The sequence below is a fragment of the Dasypus novemcinctus genome, chromosome 6 (assembly GCF_030445035.2).
Source record: "Dasypus novemcinctus isolate mDasNov1 chromosome 6, mDasNov1.1.hap2, whole genome shotgun sequence".
NCBI classification, from domain to species: Eukaryota; Metazoa; Chordata; class Mammalia; order Cingulata; family Dasypodidae; genus Dasypus; species Dasypus novemcinctus.
In genome coordinates, this window is record NC_080678.1 from 26,458,677 (window position 1) to 26,473,186 (window position 14,510).

The following is a 14,510-nucleotide window of genomic DNA, read 5'->3' on the forward strand; positions in this document are numbered from 1 at the left end:
TTCTAATCTGCTGCTAATTGCTGAGAATGTATTTTTTTATTTCTTGAACTGTGGTGTTCATCACCATAATTTCTGTGATCTTTTTGCATATGTCTGCAATTTCTTCTGTATTCTCTCCAAGTGTTTTCTTCATATTGTTAATCTCTTCCTTTACTTCATTAAGTTGGTCTCTAATATGTTTTGTTAATTATTTGTCCAATGTACTACTCCTCTTCCTGGTTTTTAGTCTGTTCATTGGATTCAGCCATGTTTTCTTGATTATTGGTTTGGTTTGTAGCTTTTTGTTGCTGTCTGGTCATCATTTCATCTTGACAAGTTTAATCAGTTCATTAGCTTTTTTGTCTAGTCTTGGGGATTAATTAGTAGTTGTTCATGCATAAGTGTTATGTCTTCTCTTTGTCACTTTGTTCTTCTTACTCTATTTTCTTGTTGCTGGCTATTTTCACTTTGAAGGAAAATATTAGGGCCATGGAAAGCAAAATGAGTAAGAAAAGAAAATGTATAAAGTAGTATTGTTAATAAATGTTAACAGAGTAATAATGTAAGATCTAGGAGAATGGATATTAGGCTCATGTAAGTTGTGTAGATTTATAGCAGTATGTAGAGTACTTATAATGAGACAGTCAACTGAATATGGGGAGGAATATAATATGAATTAAAAGGCCAGTGTTTTCATGAGAGAGGGAAAGAGAAAAGAAAGACAACAATATCAAGAGTGGATAAAAGACAGAAAACAGAACAAAGGTATTAGAAATAAAAAGTCAGACAATTTGGGGGCCAAAGAAAGGACGGTGGAATGTAAGAGGAACAGTAGATGATGGAGGATAGAAAGATGTAGGGGAAAGAGGTAGTGTAGGTGGCCAAAATCAATACACACAGAAAAGAGGAAATGGAGGATGAGGAAACACAGCAAATGTGAAGTGCTCCCTGTAGCACCTATTATATAAAGAAAATAAAATTAAGAAGAAGAAAAAGAGAGTAAAGAAAAAAAAAGAAGAGGAAAAGGGGGGGCAAAGAAAAGGGGGGGGGCAGAAACAAGCAAGAAAATGGAAAAGAGAAAAAAACTAAATAAATGAAAAAGGACTTTGGTGGTAAAATGGGAGAAAAGACCAGGAGACAATGCAATATTAGCAACCATGACAACAACAACAACAACAACAACAAAAACAAAAAACAAAAACCAATGTTTCAAGCTAGGAATCCTCTTTGCAGTTAAATAAAACACTTAGGGATCTGACCTTCCCCCTTTCTCCCTTTCTCACTTCTCTCTCCCAGGGCAGCAGAAAAGCTGCCTGAGAGGTCTAGTAGGAGATTCAAGACTATGACTTTTTATTTCCAGTGTGAGAGCACCTACACCTCACCAGAAACCCCAAATATGCTATTGGAAGCTTGGATAGCACATACTACAGTCCCTCCCTCTTAGGTGTGCTAGGGGAGGTCTAATTGATTTTGACTCCACCTTCTCCCAGACCAAGTTTCCTATCCCAGGACATTTAGGTAAATTGGGCTTCCTCAGCAGATTTGCCTCTCCTTTCTTCCGAGACGCTCCCCAAGTCAGGGGGTATACTCCTGCAAGCTCAAGGAGAAAAATTAAAAACAACAAAAAATGCAGAGGGCTAGGGTAAACAAGGACCTCAGATGGACTTCAGGGAGTGGTGGATTCAGGAATGGGAAGTCCGTGATATTGCAGACTCAAGGTGTGTGAGTCTCTGGAATGTGGGCTACCAAGGTTTAGGGGATACAGACCTGGGAACCATGTATCTGGTTAACACGGGGTTTGGGAACACCACAACACAACAAAGATTTCAGGGATTGCCACGGCCGGGCTGCCAGCCCTAGGGGGAAGGGTCCCACCCACAACTTCTGACCTCCATGTCAGAAACCCAAAATTCCACCTCTTGCAAGAATCTCTTCTGTCACTGTCTCACCAAATTGACATCCAGACACCTCCTGCCCTGCAGGCCCCCAAAATAGCCTGCTCAGTGTTTGGGAACACCTCAGCACAACAAAGTTTTCAGGAATCGCCACAGCTGGGCCACCAGCCCTAGGGGGAAGGGTCCTGCCCCCAACTTCTGATCTTTGTGTAAGAGACCCAAAATTCTACCTCTTGCAAGAATCTCTTCTGTCACTATCTCACCAAATCGACCTTCAGACATTTCCTGCCCTGCAAGCACCTGAAACAGCCTGGTACAGCAGGACTCTGACCCTACTCCCGTATATTCTTTATGTTGGGAAAATACATTGAAAATATAGTCTCTCCTGTCATTTTTCTCTTACTGGTGTCTTGATAAACAGAAGTTCTTAAATGTAATGTAATCTGTTTAATCTGTTTATGTCTGATTTTTAAAGAGATTACCTGTTCAAAGGTCATTATGATACTCTCCCATTTCCCCCCTCTCCCCCAAGATGGCTCTCTCATCTGTTTGCTCATTGATTTTTGCTCATTGCCTGTGCTTATTGTCTGCACTTGTCTGCTCATCGAGAACTGAACCCAGGACCTCCTGTGTGGGAGGCAGTTGCCCAACTGCTTGAGCCACATCTGATCCCTCCCATTTGTTTTTACCTTTTTTGTTTATATAGTCAATCTTCATGGGCATTTTTTGCAAATAATGTAAAATAAGCCTCAGATTTATTTTTTTCCTTTTGTATACCCAATTGACCCATTAAATGAAAAAAACATTCTTTCACTACTAAAGTTTCATCTTTGTCACAAATCAAGTGACCATATAAGTGTGGATCTGTCCCTAGATTCCTATTCTAGTCTATTGGTTTATTTGTGTATTTCTGTGTCAGGGCTGTACTTTTTTAATTACTGAAGCTTTATAATAAATTTGATATCTGAAAATAAAGACTTACTGCTTTGTTCATGATATTCTGGGCTCTTTCAGTTCCCCATACATTTTGGAATCAGGTTGTCAATTTCCATAAAAATACATCTGGAGTTTTGATTGGGACTGCATGAATACATAGATCAGTTTGAATGAAACTGATATTTAAATAGTGAATCTTTTAATCCATGAAAATGATGTATCTTTCCACTTGGTTAGATTTTCTTTAATTGGCTCATAGTGTTTAAAGTTTTTTTCAGTATCGGAGTCATTATGTATCATTGAATTTCTTCCTATTTATTTTTATGCTATAAATAATATCTAATTTTATATTTTATTTGTTTAAATGGAAATTAAAATGATTTTTATATCCAGTATCTTGCTAAATTTATTAATTAATTCTAATATGTAATATAGATTAGTTTTTAGAAGTCCAAAATTGACAGCTAAACAGGGGTAGTTTGCATTACTCAGGGATTTTAAAGAAGCAGTGTGAAGCAGTGAAATTTTAAGAGCCTGTGCTTTAAAGGCAGGTAGAGCTAAGTTTAAGCCCTGAAACACCTTCCAGCTTGGGCAAGTCACTTGATTTTCTCATCTTCAAAATAGCAGTAACAATAGTACCTACCTCAGAGGTTGTTATTAATTATAGTGAAATAATTGATTTAAGTATCTAGCACCGGGCCTGGCAGGTTTTGGCTCAATTAATGGTAGCTTTTAGACATAAGTAGCAAAGATCATTTGCACTTAACACTTTTAGATCCCATTGCTTTCTCCAAAACATTTCTGATGTTAATGGGGTCAGTCCAGAAGTAAAATGCTCTTGGATCATGAAAACTGAGAACACGCACCCATTCCAAAACCAGGTTAGTTGTGTAGGAATAAAAATTAAAGCTACCTACAGAACACTGTAACCTTCCCTTTGCTTCTCTTCCTTCAGGTCTGTGGAGGAGAGGGCAAGGGAATGTTTACTTAGACTTCTCTTATCACCTTATCTATCAGTTATCCCTTTTGGGCACTGGTCTTATTTCCTCCAGTACAGGACTAAGACGTCCTGGCTTTTCATTCCCTCCCTATTGAAATGGCAGATGTAAGAATTCCCATCAAGAGAGGGACCTGAGCATTCTCTAGCTTCAGTTCTACAGTTACCTAGCTGCACCTAGCAGCAAGCTCCTTCATCCTTCTATCCCAACTTAAATGGACAGTGAAATGCATAAAATGAATAATTCAATCAGATCTGAAGTTTAGCACATCAGAACTAAATTGTTTCCAACTGTTACCAATTCTTAGTTTATCACAAATTTAGACCTAGGATGGAGGGAGGGGACAGCAATGTATGATTATATATATGTATACCCTTGCTGATAGGTTGATCTATTAATTTGAAAATCAACTATAATGATGTCTCATAACCACTCTCCTTTCCTCTGTTTAACTACATTCTGAAGGTCCATCCGCCGATATTTTCTGAGCATTCACTTGACATGTGGGGGTACAGTAAGGAGCAAGACCCAAATCACCACCACTCTCATCCCCTGCAGAAACAAAAGTTTACAAAAATATTTCACTGATTTCTTCCAACCATGACCCCTACACACATATGTTTATAAAAGGATTACACTTACTATTTAGAGAATGTCAATAGTGAAAAGAAAAACGATAACCCAAGCTGAATTTCCTTTAGGACATCACTTCTCTTGTATAGCAAACAAAATGTTGTAACCAAAACTCATTTTTACCTGAGTTGTGATTGAACTTGCTCAACTATCAAGGGCTTCAGATCCAGTGTACCTTTGATATTGAGTTCTTTTTAATGCTAAGATTTTGTTTTACAAATATAAGTAACATACAGGGCAGCAAGTTAACTCTGCTAATGACCAATTTGTTCTGGCTGAGGTTGAGAGGATAAGCAACAGGTTTATTCCTAAGACTTCAGAAAACACTTTTCTTCAAAACGTACAAAAAAATATAATCTATAATGTTGCTGAAATCAACTGTGAAACTTATAATCAACCAACCACTGTTAAAACATTGTAGTTTTGTGGAAGGATAAGCTGAGAGCCAATGAGTGACACATGGACCTGGGGAATATAACTTGTTTTTAACTGGGGACTCCCTGAATGTGGCTGATAACATCTGAGGAAAACATTCACAGCTGAAATTAGATTAGAATGTTCCAGAACTAATGAATTTTAAGACATGCACTCTCCATTTCAGTTGGGCCTTGGTGGAAGGGGCAGGGCAGGGAGCATACATCTTCAGAGAAATAAACATTCAAGATGAACTAGGGAAACTTTGGGGGAAATGTTAGCCCCATGCCTGGATTCCACATACATTCAACATTTTTGGACTGTGCTTCAGAATTATTATTTCTTTTGGGAGCAAAGGAAGTAATTAAATTTAAAAAGTATGCACTGGAAATAGGGTCTGATATAGAACATTTCCAGCAGGAGGGAACATTACAGCTTAAATTGAGGCTGCAACCCTTTCAAGAATCTGTCCTCATTAAGTGTGACTGGGATGAGGGTAGTGTCTTAATTTTTCAAGGCAGAAAAAAAGGGAAGGTTTTAAAATCAAAGGTATTTATGTTATGCTTTTTTCTCTTTCTGTATTTTTTTTATGAGAATGGTTGGTTCTTGGATGTTTTCATGTCCTACAAGGGGTTATATAAATTATTCTTTCCCCCATATAAATCACCATGTTATATGATAAGAAAATTGGTTTCCCTTCTGTTTCATGTTTGGGTTAGAGATGTAAATGCAGTAAATTTTTCTAGTCTTTTTTTTTCTTCTTTTGTGTGAATAATAAATTATGTTCCTGAAAAATGTCTCTTCACTGTTACTTAAGACTGATTAAAAGTGAAGTGCTGCAGAGAAGAGATTTACTCTCCATGCTATGTTAAGTATAATTTCACCGTTCTCTAAAGCAATTGTTTCTGCCACATTTCTTCAAGAAGCTCGTTGGAAATTGATGTTGTAAAAAAAAAGATGTAATCCTTTTCAGATGTCTAACTTTGGATTTCTTATACCTGTCTTCCAAAAAAATAAGTTTTAAAGGAAATATTTTATTACCATCTAGAACCATCAGGACATCCAATGCAGAAGTCTGCATTTTCAAACAATGTTGTGCTAAGACTATACTTTATTTCTTTTAAAACTCAGAGACTCAAATCTTGTGGTGCTATGATGAGGGCCCTGTGTGGAAAAAGGAGTTTGTACTATATTGTTCCAGCATCAGCAGGGAGATTTTGAGACCTGGTATATGAGAGCACACGGCCCCTCCCCTCCCCCCACTCGCTCCGCCTCCCTCCGGCTGCCTTTTAGGCAGTTGTGAAGAGTTCATGCAGGGAGGGACAAAGGGACAGGTTCTGGATGGGACGGGGAAAGCAGAACACTTTTTTCTACCAACTCATACCTCGAAGGAATGAAGGGGCTCACCTCTGGGAAGAACTCTTCTTTCATTTTCATGTGATATTTCTTTTTAAAAGTTTTAAAGATTTAGTGATATACTTGTTCATCAACTTGTTTAAGCAGGAAAAGGAGCAAGGGAGATGGAGATGCCCCACTGTGTAGTCATCCTAGATGCTGCATTTTCAAATCAGTGCTGGAAGTATCAAAACCACAGGGCTCCTGGGTTTAAAGGAGTTTTTAGCTTTCATTACACCTGTTGGGACTTTTTATAAAAATTATAAGTTAAGGATAATATTTACTACCATTTTGTTTAACACATGCTATGAGCTGAACTCTATAGGTATATAATCTTATTTAATCCTTAAAACACCTTAAATAATATAAATACCTTTATTTTCTCCAATTCATAGATTATGAAACATGATCAGAGAAGTTAGGGTACTGGCACAAGATAATAGAGCAAGGCAATTACAGTGTAAGAACCCTGGATTATTTGACCCTAAAATGCAATGACTCTGATGTATTATTATTAAACAAGTAGCCACCAAAGAAACAAATAATCCAGCTTCTTTATTCTATCAAAAAGGAAACTATAGTCCAAAAAAGCTAGCGTATACAGCTTCTGAGTGGCAAAACAGACCAGAATCAGGTTTTCTGACCCCAAGAATCCTGCCTTTCCTACCTCCAAATCATATCTTTGTCTTTACCCTTTGTATGGAGATACATTATGTTGGTTGGTTATCTCAATTTAAACCTAAGACTGGTATGGAGAAACCATGTCCAACTCTGGGGGCCTTTTCTTATTGAGCAATCAACTCTTGTTTTCAAAAGCTTTTTTGGACTAATCAGGGGCAAGATGGTAAACTGATTCCAGGAGCTCCTCTGTACAGTTCTGTATAGCAGCTTGTTCACAGCATGGGCTCCTAGGTTTGATGATGGTTTTCCTCAAGAAACAGAAGGACTTGAGCTTCTTCACCAGGACTTCCTAATGAAGCAACAAGAAGCAGAGCTGAGGGAGAAGAGGCAGAGCTGAGTGTGCAAGCTGCTAAGTGAGAGCTTTCTTAGGAAGTGGGAACAGGCGTGGGAAGCTTGGCTTGAAATTAAAAATTGCTTGTGATTCCCCTACGGCCTTCAGACTTCTTATACCCAGTATATCTCCCCTTCATCAGGGTCATCCTGCCTTCCATGGTTAAGGGGCAGTGCAAGTACGAGTGATGTGTTAATCAGAACTCATTCAGTTGCACCTGACTGAAATCAACCTAAACTTGTTTAAGCAAAAAGGGAAATTTGGGGGCATATTGAAGTAGCACCATAAAAGGCAGGGTTCTTTAAGGTATGGCTTGATGAGTGGCTCATGCCCTGTCACTAAGAACTGATTTCTTTCTGCCTTACCTTTGCCTTCTGCTGTGTTAGCTCCATTGTCAGACATAGGCTTCCCTTCCGGGGGTAAGATTATTGTGGCAGATCAGTATTAAACACAGTGGAAAAGAGCTAGCTTCCCCAGTAGCTCAAATGAAATCTCTGAATTGAGCCTCATTGTTCCATGTGCTCATAATCTGAACCCATCACTAAGGCCAGGTTTCGTTGCCTGGACAACCCAAGGTGGCACATAGTGAGGAAACAGCATTTATTCAAAGACAAGTAGAGCCCCCAGAGTAGAGTCAGCTGACATGGCTGTATCATCATGTGGTCTTGGGTGAAATTATTTTGCCTCTCTAGGCCTAAATTCTGCTCCCTATGAAACGAGGGATTAGATTACCTTAAAGATATGTTCCACTTATAATATGTTATTATTGATTTGAGGAACACTCTGTCATTTGAAAGTGGGAAAAATCTAATTATATCAACACACAAAATAATCTAAGATATGATATAAGTAGAAGTCTTCCATTTCACCCATGGGATCATGGGACCAGGAAGAGGGAAGAGAGGTCAGGGACAGATTGACCATAGCCAAATGTACTTAAAATTAGGGAAAGCTATATAGCCAAATGAAATTAATGACTAGCCTCAAAAATAATAAGTATCCATTAAAAAATCAGAAGCTGGGTAGTGGCTGTAGCTCAATCAGTTGGGCTCCCATCTGATCCCATATGAGAGGCCCTGGGTTCGCGTCCCGGGGCATCCTTGTGGAGACAGGTTCACCAGCATATAGTGGAGAGCCACCTGACCCACAAACCCAGCCCACAAGCACCGCAGAGAGTTGACTCAGCCAGGTGACACAACAAAAAGTGAGACAAGCAAAAAAAAATGCAGAAGAGCACAGCAATGGACACAGAGAGAGCAGACTGCAAGCAAGCTGCAAGGGGGGAGGGGAAATAAAAATAAATACAGACAGAAGAACGCATAGCAAATGGACACAGAGAACAGAGAGCACACTAAAAACTACAAGGGGGCCATTTAAAAAAAAATCAGAAGACAATGCATACCACTGGCCATGATAAAATTGATATTTCATTGAATTGTGCTGGAGTCATACAGGGAGAAATTGGGTCTTTGAAACACTGGGACTTAACATTCAACATAAAATTCCCTTCAGGTATCTGGACACCCATCATTCTTCAAGAACTAACTCAGATCCTAGCTCTGCTGGGGGGAAAAATTCTTTGCAACTTTTAACTGTATTGTGCTCTGTATTTTATCACATTGGCACCACCTCTATTATGCAGTTTTAGCCCTTCACAATGTGAAGTCTTTGTCTCTCCTTTACTTAGGTATGTTTGTATCCCTCTAAGTAGAGCCATTCTTAACTTTATCTTGCAACAGCATTACCGCTGTGGATTATCCCTTCCTTCTAAAAATATTCTCTCCCCTTGTTCTCCTAATTGTCTTCTACCTCTCCGGATGTTTCCTTCATTCCTTTTTATGTACTCCCCTTCCTGTGCTCATCCCTTAAATGGTGCTCGACTTCAGTCTACTGTCTTAGACCTACTTCTCATCTCAATGTTCATTGTTTTTAATCACACCCATTGCTGTGACTTTAATCATCACTCATTTTCTGGAAACTCTTAAAGTTATATTTCTGATCATGATCAAAATCTCCTTCTGGAGTTCCAGATGTACATATCTAATTATTTACCAGATTTCTCTACTTGGATATTTGTCACTGCCTAAAAACTCCAAATATCCAAAATTAAATTAGCGTGGTCTCTCCATAACTCCTTAAACACACGAACCTGATTCTCTTCGTCCAGGCTTTCCTATCTAAGTAATATGACCACCATCTATCTGATTGCCTGAGTCAAAAACCTGGAAGTTGCCTTTATTGCTTCTCCCTCTCCTATATCCAAACAAACACTAAGTGTTGTAAATTCTACTTCTTAAATCTCTCTTCAAGTTATGCACATCTACCTTCCCACCACCAATACACTGATTCAAAGCCACCATCTCATCTCACCTGCAGCTCTTCGGGAACCTACCAACTGGCCTTCTGTTTCCAGTCTTCCGCTATCTCCCATTCCCCAAACTGTTCTCCTTCCTTTTCCCAGAAAGCGTTCACAATTGCTGGAAGTGGACTTCTCCTTGCCCCTGTTTAAAAATCAGCAGTCACTGCCCATGGATGTTAGTATAAAAAAGCGTGTATCCTTAAGACAGCTTTGCATGATTTGTTCCCCATCTATCTCTTTCATCACTCACAGCACTGTCCCATTTCATTCCCAGTTCCAGTCATCCCAGAGATGGGAACCATCTTATTTTAAAAAGGAGATGTTAAAACAAACCAGCACCTAAATTTAAAGACACCAAAGAATTTGAGAAAACAGTTTGTTTTTTTTGATCAAAGGTAATAGCACATTTTAAAATACAGTATTTTAAAAGGCTGTTTTCCTCAAGCCATGGTATTATGGCATGTCAGTCTCCTTGACTTGCCAATAGATCTCAAAGTTTAGGGTATGAAAGAATCAAATGGGGAGTCTTGCAAAGAACACTTTTTATATCCAGCCCTAGAGATTATTATTCAATAGATGATATATGTGGGTCCAAGTTTTTAGATTTTAACAAGCACCTAAAGTGATTCTGATGCAGGTGTTCCAAAGATCATAGTTTGAAACAGTTTTGTTAAGAGGATCAATAGTTTCCTGCTGCATCCAGGTGTATACCATTTCCCGACAGCTTTAGGGATGTTGAAATATCTGCAAACTTTTAGTTTCTTTTTATAACTATTTTCACGAGTGTTTTGGCCAGTTTTCCTGGGTAGAAAGTATTGATAAACTCCTCACAAACCTAACTCTATCGTTGCCACAGGGTGATGTTCAGTCAATGTAGCCATGGCCTCTTCTTTCTGAACTCATACCTTTCCCTTGTTCTCTTTCCTCAGGATGAAGGTGGTTTTATAAAACAGATATGATTTTTATATATAACATGTGTAAGATATAGAGATATATATTTAATGTTTTAGTCATATCCTCAAAAGGTTTTTTGAAATGGGCTTCCCCTCTGCTCTCCCAGCTGTCTTCCCTCTTGCTCATTCATTCACGTAGCAAATATTTAACAAGTGTCTGCTTTTCAGTGAGCCCAGGCAGATCTAATAATTAATGAGTCAATCTTGGCCTCAGTTCCCATGGAGCTTCCAGTCCAGTGGCAAAGCCAGTCAGGATATAGAAGTGCTGCTTAACATATTCTTTAATCATAGTTGTGGAAGTGCTGCTTAACATATTCTTTAATCATAGTTGTGGAAGTGCTGTGAAGAAAACTCCAGCTCATCCACAGCAGACACTGGGGGACACACACACACCAACACACCCGCAGACTATTGTACTTGTCATCTTCATTGGTTTTCTTAGACTTACAGGAAAAAAGAAAATCTTTGACCTGAACACTGAGTTTTAGATTTGGCACTTAATCAAGAATATTGTCAGCTGCAAGGCATTGTGCTGGGTCTTGAAATAGCCTCAAATATTTAAGGAGAAATTTAAGATGATGATAGGTTTTTTCACATTTGATTTAAAAGAAATAGTGCCTAAGCAAACCACTTTTCTGCTTTTACAAGATTCTGTAGGATGAAATAAAATATCTTTGTATACTGTTTCCTTAGCCTAGAAAACGAGCATTTGCTCTCTGCTGGAGAAAGTACCTCTTTATTCAGTATTGTCAGAATAATGACTCCAACGTGTAGGTGTTTTAAATTCCTTTTAGGTGTCTCAACTTCCAGGCTTCTTGGGATTTGACCCCCTTACCAAAAAAAAATCAAAACCTATTTCTATTTCTTGGGTGACTTAGAAATTACATAATAATAATAATTGTAGCATTTAATCTACCTTGCCCAATGACTTCCTTTTATGAACTTGTTTCCCTTGCTGGAGCTCTGTGGATCTTGTGCAGATGTGTTTCATGCTGAGCAGTGTGCTAGGAAAGGCCACGCCTGCCTGTGCTTTTGGCCTTGTCCACAGCAAAGACTCTTTCTTGTCAGCCGGCGGGCTGCCAGACCCAACAGGGCGCATGCTGGTTTCCTAATGCAATGCTTTGCTGTGGCTGGAATCAAAGCTGTCAGTAGTAAAGAGCCCTTCATCTTTTGTATCTCCTTGTACTTTCAGTGGGGGGTCAGCATGAAAACATGGCCAACAAAAGGCAGAGTTGCTGTAAGTCTTTAAAACTCATAAAGATCATTTTCAGATTTTACTTGTCTAAAAAATGACACGTATTATTGATTTAAATACTGACTTTAGGGCTGAATATTAGACACAGTAACTTTCTTAACTACCTGTCATGTCTATTGTTTCTTGCCTTTGTAGGAATACAAGGTTCATAACTGAACAACTTGGTTTGGGAAACTAGAGAAAGCTCTGATTTTACTGGAAAAAATAGTCATTTCTAGAAATTGTCACAACTGCAATAGTGAGGTATCCCTGTGAGACATCAAATACAAAAGCTTAAAAAAAATGGACCCAGTATTTTATTGGTCAGGAATCAATTGGTTGAAAGTGATGGTAAACCAACTCAATGTATACTATGGAATGTACAGGAACTGAAAAGTCCATCAGGTATGGCTGGATACGAGAATCTAAATGACATAACCAGAACGTAGTCTTTCTCCTTTCACATCTCCACTTTTCTTTGGACTCTGTTGCCTTCGTTACTAGGCATGTGGTGATTCCTCGCTGCTCAGGTTTACCCATCCTTACAGCTATCACATGAGGCTGTAGTCTTTCTGGGCAGTCCTAGGTTTCTCTCTGATTGAACTAACTTAGGTAGCATCACCAATCTCTGAACCAATCATTGTGGTCAAATGGATGAAATATGCTCATTCTCTAGGCCTAAATTACATGACTACTCTTGAAACTGAATGTGGGTACCAGGTTAGCCGATCAGGGCCACCAAATGACCAAAGTTGAGGAGGAATTGTTACCCAGACAGACAAACAAAAAAACAGGTTGTTACTTTCAGAAGATAGAAAAATGGACACTACATCTATCAGTGTCCACTACTCCTACTGAAGCCACACAAAGCCTATCAAAGAACATCCAAAGACATTTAGATACAGAGCATCTGTTCCCACTCTTGACCTTGCCACTATAACTTCTTTTAGGGCCTTTTTTTTTTTTAAAAAAAGTATTGTTTTTCATTTTATTTTATTTTATTTTATTTTTTTAAGATTTATTTATTTATTTAATTCGCCCCCTCCCCCGGTTTTCTGTTCTCTGTGTCTATTTGCTGCATCTTGTTTCTTTGTCCGCTTCTGTTGTTGTCAGCAGCATGGGAAGTGTGTGTGGCGCCATTTCTGGGCAGGCTGCACTTTCTTTCGCGCTGGGCGGCTCTCCTTACGGGTGTACTCCTTGCGCGTGGGGCTCCCCTATGTGGGGGACACCCCTGCGTGGCACAGCACTCCTTGCGCGCATCAGCACTGCGCATGGGCCAGCTCCACACGGGTCAAGGAGGCCCGGGGTTTGAACCGCGGACCTCCCATGTGGTAGACGAACGCCCTAACCACTGGGCCAAGTCCGTTTCCCTTTAGGGCCTTGAATGCAGAGTTTCACCCTTCCTCAAGGTGTCCTCACTCACCCTACTCCAGGTAATTCCATATTTCCTCAGCAATCCCTGCCCTTTCCTGCTCTAATCTCTTACTCCCACTTTTGCCTCAGTCTTGCCCATCTTGGTTGTAGCTCTCTGTCTCATTTTTCAGGCCTAGCCCACTTTTCAGCCTCTTTCCTTCCTACACCAGAGACTTCACAGCTCCCTATGTTTTCCTATAGCTCTGCTGGAATAGCTGTCACATTGTATTCCAGTTAGGTGTTTATATATTGGTTTCCTCCTTTAGTCTACAAGCTTTGGGAATCTGATCTCTTTTACACCTTCATGTATTTAAATGGGAAAATCACTACCAAAAAAGAGCACTTTAAGAAGTGGTGATAAGTAATGTAATATTGTGAATGTAATTAACAGCACTGAATTATCTATTTGAATGTGGTTAAAATTGGAAATTTTAGGTTTCTCATATGTTACTTAGAATAAAAGTTTTAAAAGACATAAGAGTGTAAAACACAGTGAGCTCTACTGTAAATGATGGACTATAGTTAACAGTACAATTATAAAAATGGTCTTTCATGAATTGTAACAAATGTACCACACTAACATAAGGTGTTAATAATAGGAACTCTGTATTTTATGCCTAATTTTTTGTAAACCCACAACTTCTCTTTAAAAAAAAATTTTTTTTACAGATGTAACTGTTTTCAAAATAACCTTGACAAGCCCTCTTAGAGAAGGAAGATCAGCCAAGTGCTTTACATACATTATTTCACTTATACCTCACAACATCCTATAGGGTAGGTACAATTTATTATTCTTCCATACTACCAATAAGGAAATTAAGGCTCAGAGAAGTTAAGAAACTTGCCTATGGCTACCCAGATAATAAGTGGCAAAGCTGAAATTTGAATACAAATTTGCTTGATTCCAAAGCTGTGCCAGCCACTGCACATATGTCTTAGCCTGAATTAGTGTTTGCAAATGGGTAGCTGTTCAGTTACCAGTGGTCACTTCCCCAAAACTTTCAGTATTCAAGTATCTGTGGTACCAATTTTCAAGCACCTTTATTCCAAACTTTGCAATTGATGATCCCAGCTCTGCCTATCCACCCATGTGCACCCTGTCCCAGATGGGGTGGAATATTTCTTTCTTTAATAAAAGGTCACACTAAAATTGACAAGATTTTCAAAATGTTTGTTTTTCATAGAGACTGTATTTGCTGTTATGTAAATAAGCAATCTGATTTGTATCCAGTAGGTGGCACTGGATTTTCCCCTCCTGACTATGGCTGTATTTAGATACGGCGTTGTTC

At 39.0% G+C, this 14,510-nt stretch overlaps 1 long non-coding RNA gene across 1 annotated transcript; it reads right to left on the minus strand.

Annotated features, from left to right (window-relative positions):
* Nucleotides 1-4,063: 4,063 nt before the first annotated feature.
* LOC131278975 (uncharacterized) lies at nt 4,064-7,746 on the minus strand. Its single transcript, XR_009186322.2, has 3 exons — nt 7,628-7,746; nt 6,263-6,497; nt 4,064-4,360 (listed from the first exon to the last, which is right to left on the minus strand). It is a non-coding gene; the product is annotated as an uncharacterized lncRNA (long non-coding RNA).
* Between the last annotated feature and the right edge of the window lie 6,764 nt (nt 7,747-14,510).